At 34.7% G+C, this 16,869-nt stretch overlaps 1 protein-coding gene across 1 annotated transcript in view; it reads right to left on the bottom strand.

The window, feature by feature from the left end:
• Elk (Eag-like K[+] channel) overlaps positions 1–16,869 on the bottom strand; it is a 410,371-nt gene that overhangs the window by 256,646 nt on the left and 136,856 nt on the right. The window lies entirely within an intron of this gene.

Below are 16,869 nucleotides of genomic sequence, written 5' to 3'. Positions count from 1 at the left end.
TTTACTCGAGTGCGGGTAATATTAAGGACTCATTCAATCTATGTGAGGTCCTCATAGATCGACCAGTTCAACCTTACCTAACCTACTTGGGAATAATTAATGCTTCGGAATCGCTCGCTGTATGTACATTTAATCTATTGTATTTGTGTATCTTTACTTCTCGGCCGATTAGTATCTCTGTCACTGCCTCTCAAACACTCGGTAAGAATAAAAATTTAAAAATTATAAATTAAAAAAAAAATGTAAGGCGTGATAACCTCCGAGGAGATTTTGGCCGAGCTTCTCTTCTAATTTGCATCCTGCTCCTTTTAGTTTTTCCTACAAATTGGCGAGACGGAACCCACTCGTTTAACATCGACTCCGAACGACATCTTTAAGACAGATGAGTTTTCACTGAAAAGCTTTTTTTCATGGCAGAAATACAATTGGAGTGATTGCCAAACACTGCCGAGGGGCGACCCCGCTTATAAAAGTTGTCTTCTGATTGAAAAAAATTGTTTCTAACATTTTTATGTTGCTTTGCCCGGGGCGTTAACCCAGGATCTTCAGTGTGGTAGGCAGAGCACGCTACCTTCACACCACGGCTCACAGTGGCATTTTTGCTTTGTTTAGAAGCGAAAAAGTGAAAAATTTCAAGTAATTTTTTTTTTTTTTTTAATTTGAATGCAGTTTGTTTTTAAAATGTCCACAGTACATAACGGTGCTGTCAAACTGTGAGTTGTTGCTGACGCGCTAAGTAGTACAATTTACATAAGTGAAATAGCGCGTGGTGTAAAATTAAATAAAACTTTCTCGTGAAACAAAAGCTAAAACATTTTTTGGTTATTTAGAGCACGTAATTATATTATTTTGCAAGTGTTCTGTAGTTTTTTGGTTGAGTATTTTTTACGAAATTATGAGTTTTTTAATGTGTATTATTTTTGTACTGAAAATATATAAAACCGTGAAAAGAAAAGCCTGCCAAAAGTTTGAACTACGCTGTACCACAATAATTTTTGAATTTCTACAATAACTTAATATTATTGCAATAATTCAATAATGATTCCTCATCCCCGTAGGTCCCCCATTTCATATAATGACGATCACAAAGAGGGAGTTGTATGAGGTGGGTAGCAGAACGATCGAACGATTCGAAGTTGGATCGAGAGAGATTGGAACACAGAATACGAAAATTGCCTAATCAAAAAAATTCCAAGCAAGTCGAAATACAGAATAGGACTGTTAATTTTCTTGGAAAGTTTGCTTTATGGTTTGAAGAAGATAACAAATTTAAATATAGGTATGTTCAATTGTGAACAAAAGAACAAGATCCTTATCTTATATATATGGGGTAAATTCAAAATTTTGGAGGGGGATCCAACCCCCAAACCCCCACCCCCTTCGCCTATCCGTGAAAGGGGGGGGGGGGGGGGGGGGGGGGGTAAGGCATACAAACATATACACTTGGTTTGAATGAAATATATTCATATTTCAGTGAGTTATTAATTTTTCGCGTCTACATCATGCAAAAATGCGGCCGCCACCAAGGGGTGATACTGAAACTAATATACGCATGGTCGGGGAAGGAAGCTCTAGCAAGAACCTAAAAATCATACCATGATCTATCACGTTCAAAGCTCAAACCGAGGCATTTTACTATTTTTTAAAAAACTTACAATCATATTTTTATTTGTTCCAACATTGTTTAGCACTTAGGAAAATCATACATAAATAGCTATTCCAACTATTGTCTGCAAAATATGCCCGACCACAAACATACACAACATTTACAATATAAGTATATTTTTGCATGAAAACTTGTGTCCCTACCAACAAAGTTTACGCCTTTCATTGATTTATAACAATTCAAACGCTAAACCCCAACATTCACCACAATAAGTTGTGGCTTCTCCGCTTAAATGTACTTAAGTATGTATATATGTATGTGCATGCCCAAATGTTGAAGTACTCTTGTCCTCACCTCACATATGTCATGTTTACATACATATTTCATACATTGCACAATACCATTTCTACATTGTTTGTGAATCAAAGTGAAGGAGGACTTTACTTTTGCTAAACTAAATTCAATTAATGTCCAAAGCAAGTAATTGAAAATAATTAAAACAAAGTTCACGCCAAGCCTTCACGTTCCGGAACAGACAGACTGAACCAGACATCAGCAAAAATGAAGAAGTAGAGTATGCAAGAGCTGTGGGGACAAGGGAAGAAAGGCATTTATTCTGGTTGACCACATGGAAAATTGCTTATAAATATTTTGAATAAGTGCTACAAATATTGCAAATGTAAACATTGCTAAGGAAGCATATCAAATATATGTAAATTTTTGTTATTTAAGATAAAAATTGAAGTCTGAACGCTGAAGCCCAAAAGCAATTAAAACTAATCGAAATAGTTGCAGCCATTTATGTACAAATACAGATATTTTTGTGTTCATAGTAAAGATTTGTAAATAGATTTGTTAATAGAATTTGTGGATTTAATTATCTATCTTTACTGACCAAGAAATTTAACAACTTCTTAAAATTATTTTATACTTTGATGTGACCGTTGTATGATTGATATACTAGGCTTATTCGTTACAAAAAAAAATCCTTTTAAATGCAATATAACCTCTTATTTTCCTTTTTCTATTAGTTGCCCTATACCAACAAAGCGCAACCCAACAAACCAAATACATATGCACAATTTGCAAATATAAATAAACAATTCTTCCTCTATTCATGAACTAATAAAGAAAGAAAACAGAGAATGGTCAAAAAGTAGTAGAGTATCCCTTGAAGTGCTTTTCGACACAATTACACTTCGATCACGGAGCTAGTAATGTCGGGCTTTTCGAATGATATGATAACAAGATGAAATGGGCGGTGAAGACTTTCTCTATGTTTAAGTCGCCGGACTTAGATGGTGATTTGAATGTTAACTTGCTTTATAAGGACTAATGTACTTCGTGTGTCTGGGATGCAGTCTCTAGTGTTGGTATATATAGGGCGCGATAACCTCCGAAGGGATTTGAGTGTTGGTATATCGTTCGTAAATTTTAATGCTCCGACGAGGTAAAAAAAAATAACTTTTGTTCAAGCATAATTGATTATTTTATAATATCTGACGCGGGTATTGTCCTTAAATTTTACCAATTAACTTTTTTATCTGACCATGATCTGATTTTTTCGTTCCCGAACCCTCAACGCAGGAGAGGCGTGGACAGAAGAGCGGTGCTCCAAAATTTCTAAGATCATGTGCAAATTCTACGACATAAGACTGATATAGTTACTTATATCTCTAAAGGGCGGGCTCACGATAGGCTTATTAATTGGGCACCGCCGTCTGGCATCATATGTTCATTCGTGTAAGGTATCGTCAGTAACATCAGTGGTAGGAAGTGCGAGCTGTAAAAAGGAACGTTCTGTGTTCGTTTCCTGCGCATATCAGGTCAAGGCTGCAGATACTAGGAGTAACAGAGTTGCCAGACTTCGAGTCAGCAATTCAGCCAGGTCCAAGAAAACTTTTTGTATTCGCCAAGAAGACGGAGGTATTTTATGATATAAGTTCTAGTACCTAGTTGTGGTTTTTAATGTTTGATCATCAAAAAACAAACTATGTTATTAATATGGGCACATTCAGACTATTTGAGGTCTTAATTGAATGTCCAGTTCAACCTAACCTTACTTTTCTCGTGTTTTGATATCCACCTTGACTATAATAATATACGAAACGCCCCTATAGTTTCTTTGGCTATAAAATGTTGAATGTTGACAGGCTAATAGTTGATATTCTCAAATTAACTTGATTATATGTTGGGGTCATTGCAAGGTTAATGAAAATATATCTCAATGAGAATATACCACAGACTTTTGAATATCATGTTCCGATTTGCACACATCTACGCAAGGCCCCTTTATCGCCTTGGTTTAATAAAGTAGACTTTAATGCAAACATGAAGCGAAACAAATCGTATTCTTGCTGGAAGAGACTCGGCACCACAGAGAAATGGAAAGCTATAAGAAATGAAGCCACACTTTTTATCAAGCAGCAAAATGCAAATATTTTCCCCAAAGTCTTAAAATCTACTTCCATGCAATGTTTGAATGCTCGCTTGAATGAATCATTTGTTAGCTGTGTCCCGCCCTTTTATTCGACCCCCCCCCCCTTGCCGTCTTAGCAATTCATGTTTTGTTAACTATGTTAGTCATATGTTTGAGTTTGGTGTTTCGTTTGAGCTGGATGTTGTTAAAAATGTGTTTAAAATAAGATCAAATGCAGTTGGTGTATAAGAATAAATCTGGTTTTTATCCTACGGATACTCAAGCATCTTGCAAATCACTACTTCCTGCTTTGCAAATGAGTACAAAATTACAACAGTGATTTCTCGAGCAAAATTTGTTTTTGAACGCAATCCTAGTAATATCCATCAGTATTTTACCTGCAATTATTCAAAATAATTGATTCAATAATGTTAATTATAGCCTTTAAAATAAATCAAATATACTATCGTCACTTCATTTTATTTCATTTTCATTTCGTTTATTTGAGTTTTTTGTACAAGTATGACATAGTCTTTTAGATAGTACATCAATCGTATCACATTATCAAAAAATAAAAGTAGAGTAATATAATATAATATACTAATATAATATAACGTAAATACAAGAGTTAAAAAGATAATAAAATAAACTTATTCTTTAAAAATTAAACATCCTCAGTTCAAAATTTGTGTGACAAGGATAAAGATATATAATTAAAAGGTAAGTTAAGAGTTGAGAAAAGATAATACTGCTTGCTTAAAATATCCTGCTTTCCTAATAGCTTTAGTTGCGTATGGGAGTGAGTTCCATAGACGGATTTTACTGACAAAGAACATTCTGGATGACGTTGTGTACTTAAAATTCGGGACTAGATTGGCAGAAATTTAGTTTGTTAAGTGAGTGTGAGTGTATTAGCTTATTCAAAAAACTGAGATTTCGCATTTTTAGGAAATTATAAATATCGCATCCGAGAATCTGCATTGCATATAAAGATATGTGATCAAATTTCTTTTTAGAAAAAAACAAACCGGGCAACATTGTTAAAGGCCAGCTGCATATTGTTGAGTGACATTGAGTCCAGGTTACCGTATATTAGTTCACCATAAGAGACTTGAGGTATTATTAGAGCTTTGACCAGTTTCATCTTAGCGTCTCGTGGTAACAAATAGGCAGTTCTGTATAAATTACGCAAAGTGTTATATATCTTCCTCACTACAAGGTTGATATGGTCAACACAAGTCAGTTTAGAGTTGATTTTATAACCTAAATTAGTTACCACATTATGAAAAATGATTTTATCTCCATTGAGAATAATATCAGGAAAGATGTTTACGTCATTTGATGTATTTGCTAACGCAATCACCTTAGATTTAGCTGCATTTAGATATAGTTTATTTAGGTTAGCCCAGTTTGCTATACGTCTTAAGTCTTCATTCAGTCTAGCAAATAAGTCTTCGGAAAGACCGATAGGTCAAGACATGTATAATTGGGTATCGTCTGCATATAAATGTATGGAGGCATTGTGGCAACAAGTAAATATGTCATTGATGAAGAGTGTAAACAATAATGGTCCTAAATCGATCCCTGTGGAACACCAGATGTGATTGGTTTTATACTAGAGACTTGGTTATCGCATTGAACCTGTTGAAATCGCTCGAGGAGATAACCTCGCATTAACTTGATTGCAAAAGGGCTGAAATTATAGCTGACTTCGAGCTTGAAAAGAAGTATTTTGAGATCAACCGTATCAAAAGCTTTGGAGAAATCCAGTAGTACTAACACAGTGACTTCATTATTGTCATAGGCTGGACGTATATCTTCAAGAATCTTTAACACGTTTGACGCACAGCTGTGCCCTCTTCTGAATCCCGACTGGACGTCCGATAGCAAATTATTCGTAGTTATATGTTCAGTTATTTGCGTTGCCATTAACTTCTCATATACCTTCGATAAAGAAGGCAACAGACTTATCGGTCTAAACTCATTGCAGGAACTCGAAGACTTAGTTTTGGGGATCGGGACAACATTGGCTATTTTCCACTGACTAGGAAACTACTGCTAGTTACAGAAAAATTTAAAATATGAGTAAGCGGAGAGATAACAACAGGAAGGGAAGGATTAGTTTGATAAATCGTATGCTAATTCCATTGATTTCCATCGTTTAACACTTCAGCCCCTGTAACCACTGAGAAATCGAAGCCATTGATATTTCGTCTACTGCCTACACTGAAAGACATATTATCGATACTATCATTAGTATTACCATCAGAACTACTGCCCAAAAAATGTTGGTTCATTTCATTTGGATCAAAATTACATTGAATTTTACGGTTATTAGATATTCCCAACGAGAGAAGATTTTTCCAAAGCGTTTTAGTGGGCAAATTATTATTAAATTTTGTGTTTAGGTATGCTATCTTGGCATTCCAAATGCACAGGGTAGCTTGGTTATGCAAAAGGCGGTAAGCTTCCCAGTGGTTTACTCTGAGATATCTTCCATTCCCTGTATGCTCTACCCCGTTTTTTTATTCGATTTAAAATTTCTCTTGTAAACCATGGTTTCTAATTACTTCGAACTCTAATGGTTTTAAGAGGTACAAATCTACTGAAGAGGTAGTGGACAAGATTATTAAAATATCTGAACTTTGCATCTAACTGAGAAAATGTAAAACATCCACTCCGGTCCAAACGAGAGGCCTCTTCATTTAATGCTTCTATCACTATGCCATAGAAATCTCTGTACGTCAATTCTATGTCGTGCTCTATTGCATTAAATTTTAAATCATAGGATAGGAGAATCATTTCATGATCAGAGATACCCTCCATAGGAATTCGGTCAACATGGTTTACAAACGTAGTATTGTTAACGCATATAAGATCTAGCATGCTAGGTTTACTATTTAGCGCAAAGCGTGTCGCGAACTGGTTAACACTGTTCAAGTCATAAGCCTGAAAATTACCAAGAATGCTTCTACTACGGGAATCGTTAATAAGAAGATAAACATTAAGATCTCCGCAGATGACAACATGTTGGAATTTAACTGTAAATTCAGAAATTTTCTTAAATAAATCTGCCAAATCGTTAGTCCTACACGGGTTATAAACACACGCTACGAAGCAGTTTGTTCATGAGTCACCTATTTCAATGAAAATATATTCAACCACACTTGCGTCATCTGAACAATAAACAATCTTTGGGTTTAAAACCTGTCTGCAATAAATTGCAACTCCACCACCACGAATATTGCCTTTTCTGTCATTTCGCAGTAATACATAGTCATTAATTGCGTGTGACCGCGATCATCAACGCTGCATCTAAACCAAGTCCCAGTGATGCAAATTAAATCAATATTTTGCTCAGCAAATACATAAGAAAGATAATCTAATTTTTCAGCCGTAAGACTACGAGTATTTAGGTGACATAAATTAAGTGCATGTTCTTTTGACTCAGTATGAACCTTACATGCCCACTGTCAGCACAATCATTGGTCAATTTATCCATAATCAAACTAAACAAGCTGATTGATTTTAAGTAAGCTGTAAAAATGAATTAGAAATGTTGAGAACTTAAAGAGTAAAGTTAGGGAAATAAACACTATAAAAAAAGAAGTAATAAAAATTGTGAATAAACAAAAAATTAATAATGAGTAAATCATGTTTATCATATGTTTATAGTTGAGTACTTTTCTTCATGTGCTGACTGCTGCAATTTTATCAGCGTTCTATCTGTCATTAATTTTCTGCGCTTCGCTTTGTTGGCTAGCGCGGATATACACACATCCGCGAATTGAGAAAACAGAAGTGAGTTGCTTCTGTTTTTTCAGTTGCAGTGCATACTGTAATATTTCGCGGTTATTCTTCGTTAGGCACTCATGGACAAATATTTTGCCATTTCCACTATGCCCAATATCACTGAGTGGCAATGGCCTTTTGCTTGTTTTACAAAAATTCGTAATTGCTCTTAAACGCAAAGAGCGTTCGGTAGGCGAATTGAGCTTTATTATTATGGGTGAGTTGCCATTTTTGCTCTTTTGAATTCGAAAAACATCACGTATTGTTGTCAGTCTTAAAAAATTTAAAATTAAATTGAAACAGCTTCTGTCGTTTTCCTACCAAAGGCAGGGAAGATAATTTATTGACCCTTTAGCTTAACACACACGGCTGATAGATGTGTATCTGTATATGGTTCAACATGGATCAAAAATTGTTCTCCTCAACATGGCATGCGTATACCAAAGGAAAGTCGGTAGACACGGTACTACAAAGGTTGGATATGAACATAGATACAGGCTTTAAATAAAGGAGTACACCTAAGGAGTTTTTTCACGTATTGCCTGGGCTTCCAACACTGTCTATAAACGAGCGGCCATGGATGGTCTTCATTACATTAAAATATATCCATCCTAAACTAAATTGATCGGCTGCATGCTTTTTTGCAGGCAGACAACGTCGCAATGGAGCTGTATGAGGCCACGAAATTCTTGGACAAAAGCACACCTACCCGGAGGGATATTACCACATCTGCTTGGTTATCAACGACAGCAATCTCAGCTTTGACGGATTTGCGACACCATATAATTTTCTTCAATTCTTAAATGTGATAGTTTCGAATTTGGCATTACTTTTTGAGGTAGTGAGCCTGAAAGAAATCTTTAATTTGATTAATAAGGACCGCCCTATGTACATTCTAATTAATATAGTAAAAATTGTTTTTTGATAAAAGGAATCAAAAGGTTTATTATTGTTTATTTCTAGATAAAAGGTATTTTTATTTCTTCTAATCATTTGTGTATTCATACAGGTGCAAAGATATGATAACGGAAAATTTCAAAACAAATAACTACAATGAAGAGGGAGAATATAAATAAATAATAAGTGAACAATCGGGATTTACAAGAAAACACTCATGTGAAACGGCACTGAATATAGTGATATCTAACTGGAAGGAAGATCTAAATAACAAAAAAGACACTGTTTGCATTTTGCTGGATCTGAAAAGGGCATTCGAAACAGTGGACCGAGACATTTTGCTCCAAAAAAAGAAAGTCATGGGAATTCAGGGTAAAGAATTAAAGTGGTTCCAAAATTACTTGACTGCCAGAAAACAAAAAGCCATAATCGGTGATGAAGTATCGAACAAAATTTTGGTCCCATTAGGGTTACCGCAAGGTTCTGTATTGGCTCCTTTATTATTTTTGATTTATATTAATGATATTGTTAAAGCTGTAAAGTACTGTAACATAAAACTGTTTGCGGATGATGCTCTGCTTAGAATAAGTGAAACTAATTTAACAACTGCATTGACAAAAATGCAGTGTGACTTAGATAGTTTATATAAATGGCTATGTGTAACAGACTTAAACTTAACGTGAGTAAAACAAAATATATGGTTATTAGCCGAAAAATCGAAAGCGAAGTTGCGAGTATTTAGTTCAGGGTGAAAGATGAAATTTTAGAGGAAATACCAGATACGAAAATAGATAGACTTCAGATATTGCAAAATAGGTGTATGAGATTTGTGTTACGGGAAAAGTCAGATGCGTCGATAAGCGACATGCTAATAAAACTAAAATGGTTAAGTGTAAAACAAATTATTTTTTGTTATACTATGAAAATGATCTTCAATATACGAAAGGGAAATGTACCTGAATACTTAACAAATAATGTTGTATATATTAACGAAACCCATAATTTTAATACCCGTAGAAAAATGATTTTAAACTGCCACTCTATAGAACTGAAGTGGACAAACAAAACCTTTTCCATAAAGAATTTAAAAACTTTAATGAATTGCCTTATGAAATAAAAAATTGTGAAGAAATTTATGTTTTTAAAAGCAGGATATATGAACATTGTAAAACCTTACCTATAAGATAAGTTCTACAATGTGATTTAATAAATATTGTTCAAACTAGGCTTACGCTGTAATAAAAAAATAAATAAAAAATAAAAAGGTTGTTATATAATAAAATACTTTGTAATTATAATTGCAGAGTAAGAAAGAAAAAAATAAATAATTCTAAAAACTAATTTTTGTATCAGCAGTATAAATAGGCTTTTTGACCATTATTTGCTTAGTGCAAAGTTAAATTAATTAAGCTCCACTATTTCGGCTCAACGTTCCGCTAAGCACCTGAACTGAATTTATTTAGTAATTTTTATCACAAAAAAGTAATTTTATCTCAACAACAATGTACATAAAAGAAAGTTGTTAAAAGAAATTTCGGTTAGAATTAAGCAAACAGATTGTTTAGTAAAGAACTTACATATATAAATGTATGTATCCCTAGATTACATTAGGCGTCACAAATTGGACAATTTTAGTATAAACTAACCAAGTTATGCATGAAAATTAAAAGTATAAAAATGGTACCAGTAATATGTAGTACACTTGTCATTAAACTGGACTTTGATCATCAAACATAATTGGTATGTTTTGTTTACATATGTGCGTATGTATGAAAGGGTGTGTTCAGTCAATACCTAAGAATGTGAAAATCTAAACAAAAACTTTATAAACATAAAAGATATGCGGCGAAGATGTCAGCTGTGTCTTCCTTTCTATTAAAAGTTCTCTCTCTATTTTGCTTAATTCTTAAGCTTTCTGTTGTGTATCTCACTTTTTCCCGCCTTTGCTTGTCCAATATTCTCGCTTTACGTGGCCGCTTTCCGTTGTGTGTTGCGATAGTGGTGTATTATTTTTCTTTTTATTTATATCCGACTCATGTTCTTTGAGTCGAATACCCAAGGTGCGCTTTGTTGTACCTATATATATTTTATTACATTTTTCGTTTTCGGTTCCTTCACATGGTATTTCGTATACTATATTGTTGTGTTGTGAAAGGGGGATATGGCTTTTTGTTTTAGTGAAAATACTTTGTAGAGTTCGATTTGATTTATAAGCCAAGCGTGTTTTACTTTTGTTGTATGGTATATCAGAGCCGAAGTTCTCTGATGAAGAAGTGAAATTCTGAAACATGTCTTAGTAACCATTGCCGTTTGTAAACTTACAATTTTTCTTTAATATCAATAACAAAAACCATTGTATAAAGCAACATGAGCAATGCTCGCTAATTAAATACATATGATCATATTGATATAATAGTAACAGCGGAAGTATTAAAAACAAATACTGTAAAAATCCGAACAAATGTTACTAAGCTTTCAAAAATCGCGCCTAAAAATTATATCCACACTATTAGAAATAAACTACATACAGAGTGTAAATGCCTACATGGTGATCAAAAGAAAAAAAAACAAAAAGGAAACTCTTAGAGACCAATTGTACAGCGAACAACGGAACATTCATATGGCTAAGCAGCTAAAGGCTGCTGGAGATTCGAGTTCAACGCTCAGCTCCCGAAAAGCTAGCTGATGAAGAAGTGAAATTCAGAAACATGTTCTAGTAACCATCGCCGTTTGTAAACTTACAATTTTTCTCTAATATCAATAACAAAAGCCACTGTATAAAGCAATATGAGCAATGCTCTCTAAATAAATGCATAAATTCATTTTCGCTCCTGAAGAAGCTAAGGTGCTTAGCGAAACGTTGAGCCGAAATAGTGGAGTTTAATTTGACTTTGCACTAAGCAGATAATGGTCAAAAAGCCTATTTATACTGCTGTTTTTATTTTTTTCTTTTTCTATCAACCTTTCCCTGCTTTGATATGCTTTTCAATTTCCTTCTCCCTCTTTGATGTGTAAACAGCTTTGCTCGTAGTATGGGGGAATTCTATATGTAAGCGTAAGCGTAAGCGCAGTCTGTGTAAAAGGTATGCTATATGCACTGTAAATTATGATGGTTAATCCTTTTATTTCCCCTTGTTCATAAAGTCTGAAGCTACTTATACCTATTTGAAACTACTTTATTTTCTGGGTATTTTTCTTGTATTTTCTCTTATATTTTTTCTCGGCCTCACTCCTAATACGGTTTAGGTACTGGTGTAAGTGTGTAAACTATATTTCAAAAAACTAACGAAATACAAGGAAAATATAACCTAGTTCATTAAAAACAAGCAGCTTATCTAAGTGATTCTGCTATTGCTATAGGTTCTACATATGTCCTTTGGGTGCCCTAATGTTTCGCACTAAAATTCAAAGACGACTGAAAAACCAATTGTATGCAATATAATTTTGATGGATATGATATGATATATTTTTGAAATAACGCTAAATGGAAAATCGAAATACTTCCGAACCAAAGCAAATAGGTGCCTCATAAGTAATTGCTACATACATTAATATGTACACTAAAGCGTGGCGAAGCCTCTCACAACCAAGGTCAGGTAGTAGTAAATAATTTGAATAAACATATGCATTTATTCCATCTATCAAAAGCCATAAATGTATTGTAATTCCTACATGTATTCTATGTGCGTAACAAAGTCGCGTGCAAGCATGACGAGCTTGTAATAGATAATATGAATATGCAGTTTTATGTGTTCCATCAATCATAAGCCACAAATGGATTGAATTGGTAAGCTTAATTTTATTAGGAACATAATCACCACATTTCTTTTAATTTACTTTTACTACGCATTCAAGCTTTGTTCAGATAGCAAATAAACCAATATACCTAGTTCGTAGTTCTGCTAACGAATTTCGTTTGTTAATAAAATACTATTTTCTCATATCATTTCACAAAGGACTTATCAAAGCATATAAAGAAACCCTTTTAGCATCAGGCGTTGATATTTCCTTTACCCACGTCAAGCGTACCCTGTCGGAAAAAGATTAAAATATTATACCATTAAAAAAGCCAATAAAAATACTTAATTTTAAAGTAATCAAATGCAAATGCTCCTCAATAGAATGGTTTTTATAGAGTGAAAGCAGGAGTGGGAATGTTAGTGCGTGCTGGAGATATAAAATGGAATAGAAAATAATGGATGGTGGAGAGGGACCGAATCTCACTTTTTAAATATAGGCGATTTTCTGGCAAGTGGATACGATAGTATATTATAAAATTTGCAAGGCTCAAATTGTTTCAACTCCTTTTTTGGATGCACAGCTTTGTACCAGTCTGTGGAAAAAAGATACATTACGTATATAGTGGGCAATTTTGGTATAAAGGAGGCGCGACAGCTGATTCATAGACCAACATATGTGACTATGAAAAGGATGCTTATGGCTCAAAAAAATTACTACTACTAAGAAACTGAAGAAATTTATTGTTTATCTTTAACAGCTGTTTCGCGCAATTTCTGTTTTGATGCATAAGCCACCTTTTCATAGACCGGGTCACATATACAAATTGAATTATTTTACTTGTGTTACTTGTGTTTGCCAGATACATACATATATATGTACTAGCCGGACCCGTGCCCATCTTGCGCAACAAATATGAAAGCCGCATATCAAATATCAACAGAAATCAGTTGAAGCCAAGCTGAAAGCAAGTGCAAGAATAACCACTGGTAGGAACTGGAGAGAGCAATGATTTGCTGGTTGCTGCCTGCTTTAAATATTTGCATTTAGCATCATTTAAGCCTTCGGTTCAGCCGGAAAATATTATGGAACATGTCGAATAATAAGCAATATTTGTGCTGACATAAGCTGTTAAAAAATAAATACAAATTATCTTGGATTTGTGAATTTCAAATTCGATGTGGTTGAAACCGAATATGAAAAACTGATAAAACCAGAGATTTGGCCGGCGAATGTGTCGGTTCGTCCGTTTCGTTTTTTTTTTTTCAGAAAGAAGAGAAGCAACCACCTCGAACCTAATAGATCGAGACAGTGTTTATAAGAAAATTAAGATTTATTATGCGTGCTTGGCGATTTCAATTTGGGCTCTGTCTTGATAATAATTCTTACATATATAAACTGTAAATATTTCAAGCGCTATGGAATCTTATGTCATAGATAACTTTTTAATTATTGGCTTAACACAAATTAATGGTTTATGTAACAACCATCGCTTTCTTCATTTAATTTTTATAAGTAACGAATGGAACTTTGTGTTATCGCAGGCTGCAACTTGTATATCGCTGGCTAGTTTGCATCATATCCCGATCTCAATGAAAGTTGAGTTTCTATAATTTTTCAAATCGTTCTTCTCCATGACCAAACCAATACTTAAAAACCATACAACGCTGGAAACAGTTACACCTTTAGTGGAAGTCACTAACTTTTTTAACGACAATCGCATCGCTTTATTTGCGAATCAATAACTATAAGGATTTCGTTATTCAGTAACTATTTTGTATCGATATCCCTTTATCGATGATAAGCTGTGTTGCTAAATAAACGGCAAGTAAAAATCACGAAATTAACATTTCTGGCAATTTTAGTTAAAAAAGAAAATCGGAACTTCAACTAAATACTTTCAAACACGAAAAGTTCCTTTATTTATAAATCAAATGGCATTTGAGTACTTAGCGTACGTTTTACACAAGATGAAGAATTACTAAGTCCATCGCCAGAGGACAGATGCCTTCTTAGAGAAGTGAGGGGAGACGGTAGGGTTAGGTAGAGGGCGGATGAAGAGATTGAAATTGAGAGATATTATAAAGAAAAAGTAAGGAAAGGCCCGAAAGGAGAGAAGTGGAGAAAACCGAAAGGGAAAGATTAGTGCAGAGCAAATGGGAAAAATGGTAGTGTTAATTAAGAAACAGCAAAGGGCATCAACTTCCTCCACCTGCTTTTCTTAACTCTGTATAGGTCTCTTTTGGCAGGAGCGTCGTTATCTATTCGCATAATACGGCCTAGTCCGCAGAACATTTGGGCTTTTATTCTTAGCACTGCCCTTATACCTACGTAATGCTCATAAAGCTAATCAATTACGTAATGCGCCGTCTACACCACGGACAGGATCATAAATCTTCTAGAGATCTTTCATCTGTTGTCGTTGTTGTAGCGATAAGGACACTACCCGAAGGCCTTGAAAAATGTTATCGATGTTGATGGTCCTTTTCCATATGCAGATCCGGTAACAAACATCGTTAAGGTACTAGCCCGAACATCTCGAATCTCAGTAACGATTTAGTATGAACACTTGAAACTTTCAAAGCCATACCGCCCTCCCACCCCCTAAATCCATGAGGAACTTGGCGTTACCAGAGCCTTGGCTGCTAAAGAAACAGGTTTTGCCACGGGTTGGTGAGGTTGACAAATGGGTTGGAGAAGGTATATATTGCACTGGCAACACCGTCCAATACTTCAAAATATACATTAGGACAGGTCTGATGAGGTATAACTTACTCGAGCGTGATATTGTTCGTTTGTACAGGACCTTATTTTTGATTTCCTTAATGCTTATTGCTACTAGTTATGAGTAAGTTATGATGAACCTATATTATATATTTTCTAGTCATTAGTTAACCCGCCATGAACCACACATTCCACTTGAATGCAACGGAGTTTCGAAAGCTGTACCAACTAACCCCAGACTTGGCTCATGATATTATTTCTCAACTTGATGGTCAATTAAGGGGTACAAGAATAATTGCGATATCAACAGAGAATAAAAAGAAATTAATACCTCATTTACTTAGCTTTTGTTAAAATAGGTAAAATCTTGCACAACAATGACTTTTAAAAGCAGTTAGTATACGGAATTTATTTTTTTTTTTTTTGCACTCCTTTTGTGCTTTTCGCATTTCTTAAGTTTTGTTAAGCTGTGCTTCCACCTTTCTACTATTAAAAAGAAATGTAAATGTCATTTATTTCGAATCGTTAAAACTAAGTTAGTGAATAGCACAATCGATAAGGCAAGCGACAAAATCATTAATTAAAATTTCGACAAATCGCATTGTTATAAGTAGTGGAATTCACACTACTTGTCAAGTAGAACTAGGTTTTTATCTACTCAACATAAACACCGTATAGAAATTATGGGACATTTTAAATATTTTTATGTTCAATGCCTATCAATTCACATAAAAGCTTTAATTTGATACTTTTTATCTTATAAAATAGAGAAAAGGATTTTTTAAGTTACTTTTGCAGTCTAAACTGCAGATAAAAATTGTAACCCAACAAATGGCAAATTAGCTGCCTAAATATGTTTGGACTATTTAGCATATTGGTGTCGTAGGAGTTTATTTGCATTTAGAAAGATAGTCACATTGCATTTAGAACGATAGTTAAATTTGAGCTTCATACGTCGGGGCTGACCTGTTTGACGTGTAGAACGAAGTTGACCCAGAGGGGCTACTGACTATCATTCTTAATTGTGATATAAGAAGAATTTAAGTAGAGCCAGTACTGCAGATGATTTGAGAGACCAAACGAAAGGGTTAAGGGAACATCACGATAACCACTATGACCAGATTTGACACCTGCCAAGACAGCCGTTTGATCCAGACAAGCATAATAAGGCCCTAAGCCAAATCCACATAGAATCGGTAAATGATTTTGCCAGTACGCGACCAGTGAACCCTGTTATTAATATGCTATATTCTACCCTCGCAGAAGAAGAAAGCACACTACCAAAAGAGACACGAGTCACCCTGGCCCAACTTCATTCTGAATACACTTGTCTAGAAACTACACCGCCATACGTAAAGTAATTCCTGCATGCGATGTGTCCCCACATAACACCAACTATCTTTTCAATTGCAATGAATTTCCTTGAACTCCCGTTAGAGGACTTGTATGAATGGTGGCTCCCATTGAATGGGGCGAAGCACTGTTAACACAACACAAACAACCAAACGGAATGTGCTCTTCGGCTTGGAAGAATATTGACGGAGGACCTGCTGAAGGATTCCCTGTTACTTGAAATGTATCCTAGTAATTGATGCCATGTTATTGTAGGGAAGTCGGAAGGGATAGAGCAGCCAGTTGGTTCGAACAGCTGAGCAGATGGAAAAAAGAGTGCCGGTATTTAGGTTACAGGATT

The sequence above is a fragment of the Eurosta solidaginis genome, chromosome 3, assembly GCF_040869045.1.
Source record: "Eurosta solidaginis isolate ZX-2024a chromosome 3, ASM4086904v1, whole genome shotgun sequence".
Lineage (NCBI taxonomy): Eukaryota > Metazoa > Arthropoda > Insecta > Diptera > Tephritidae > Eurosta > Eurosta solidaginis.
Note: the sequence above shows the minus strand (reverse complement) of the source record. Positions and strands in the feature narration are given on the sequence as shown.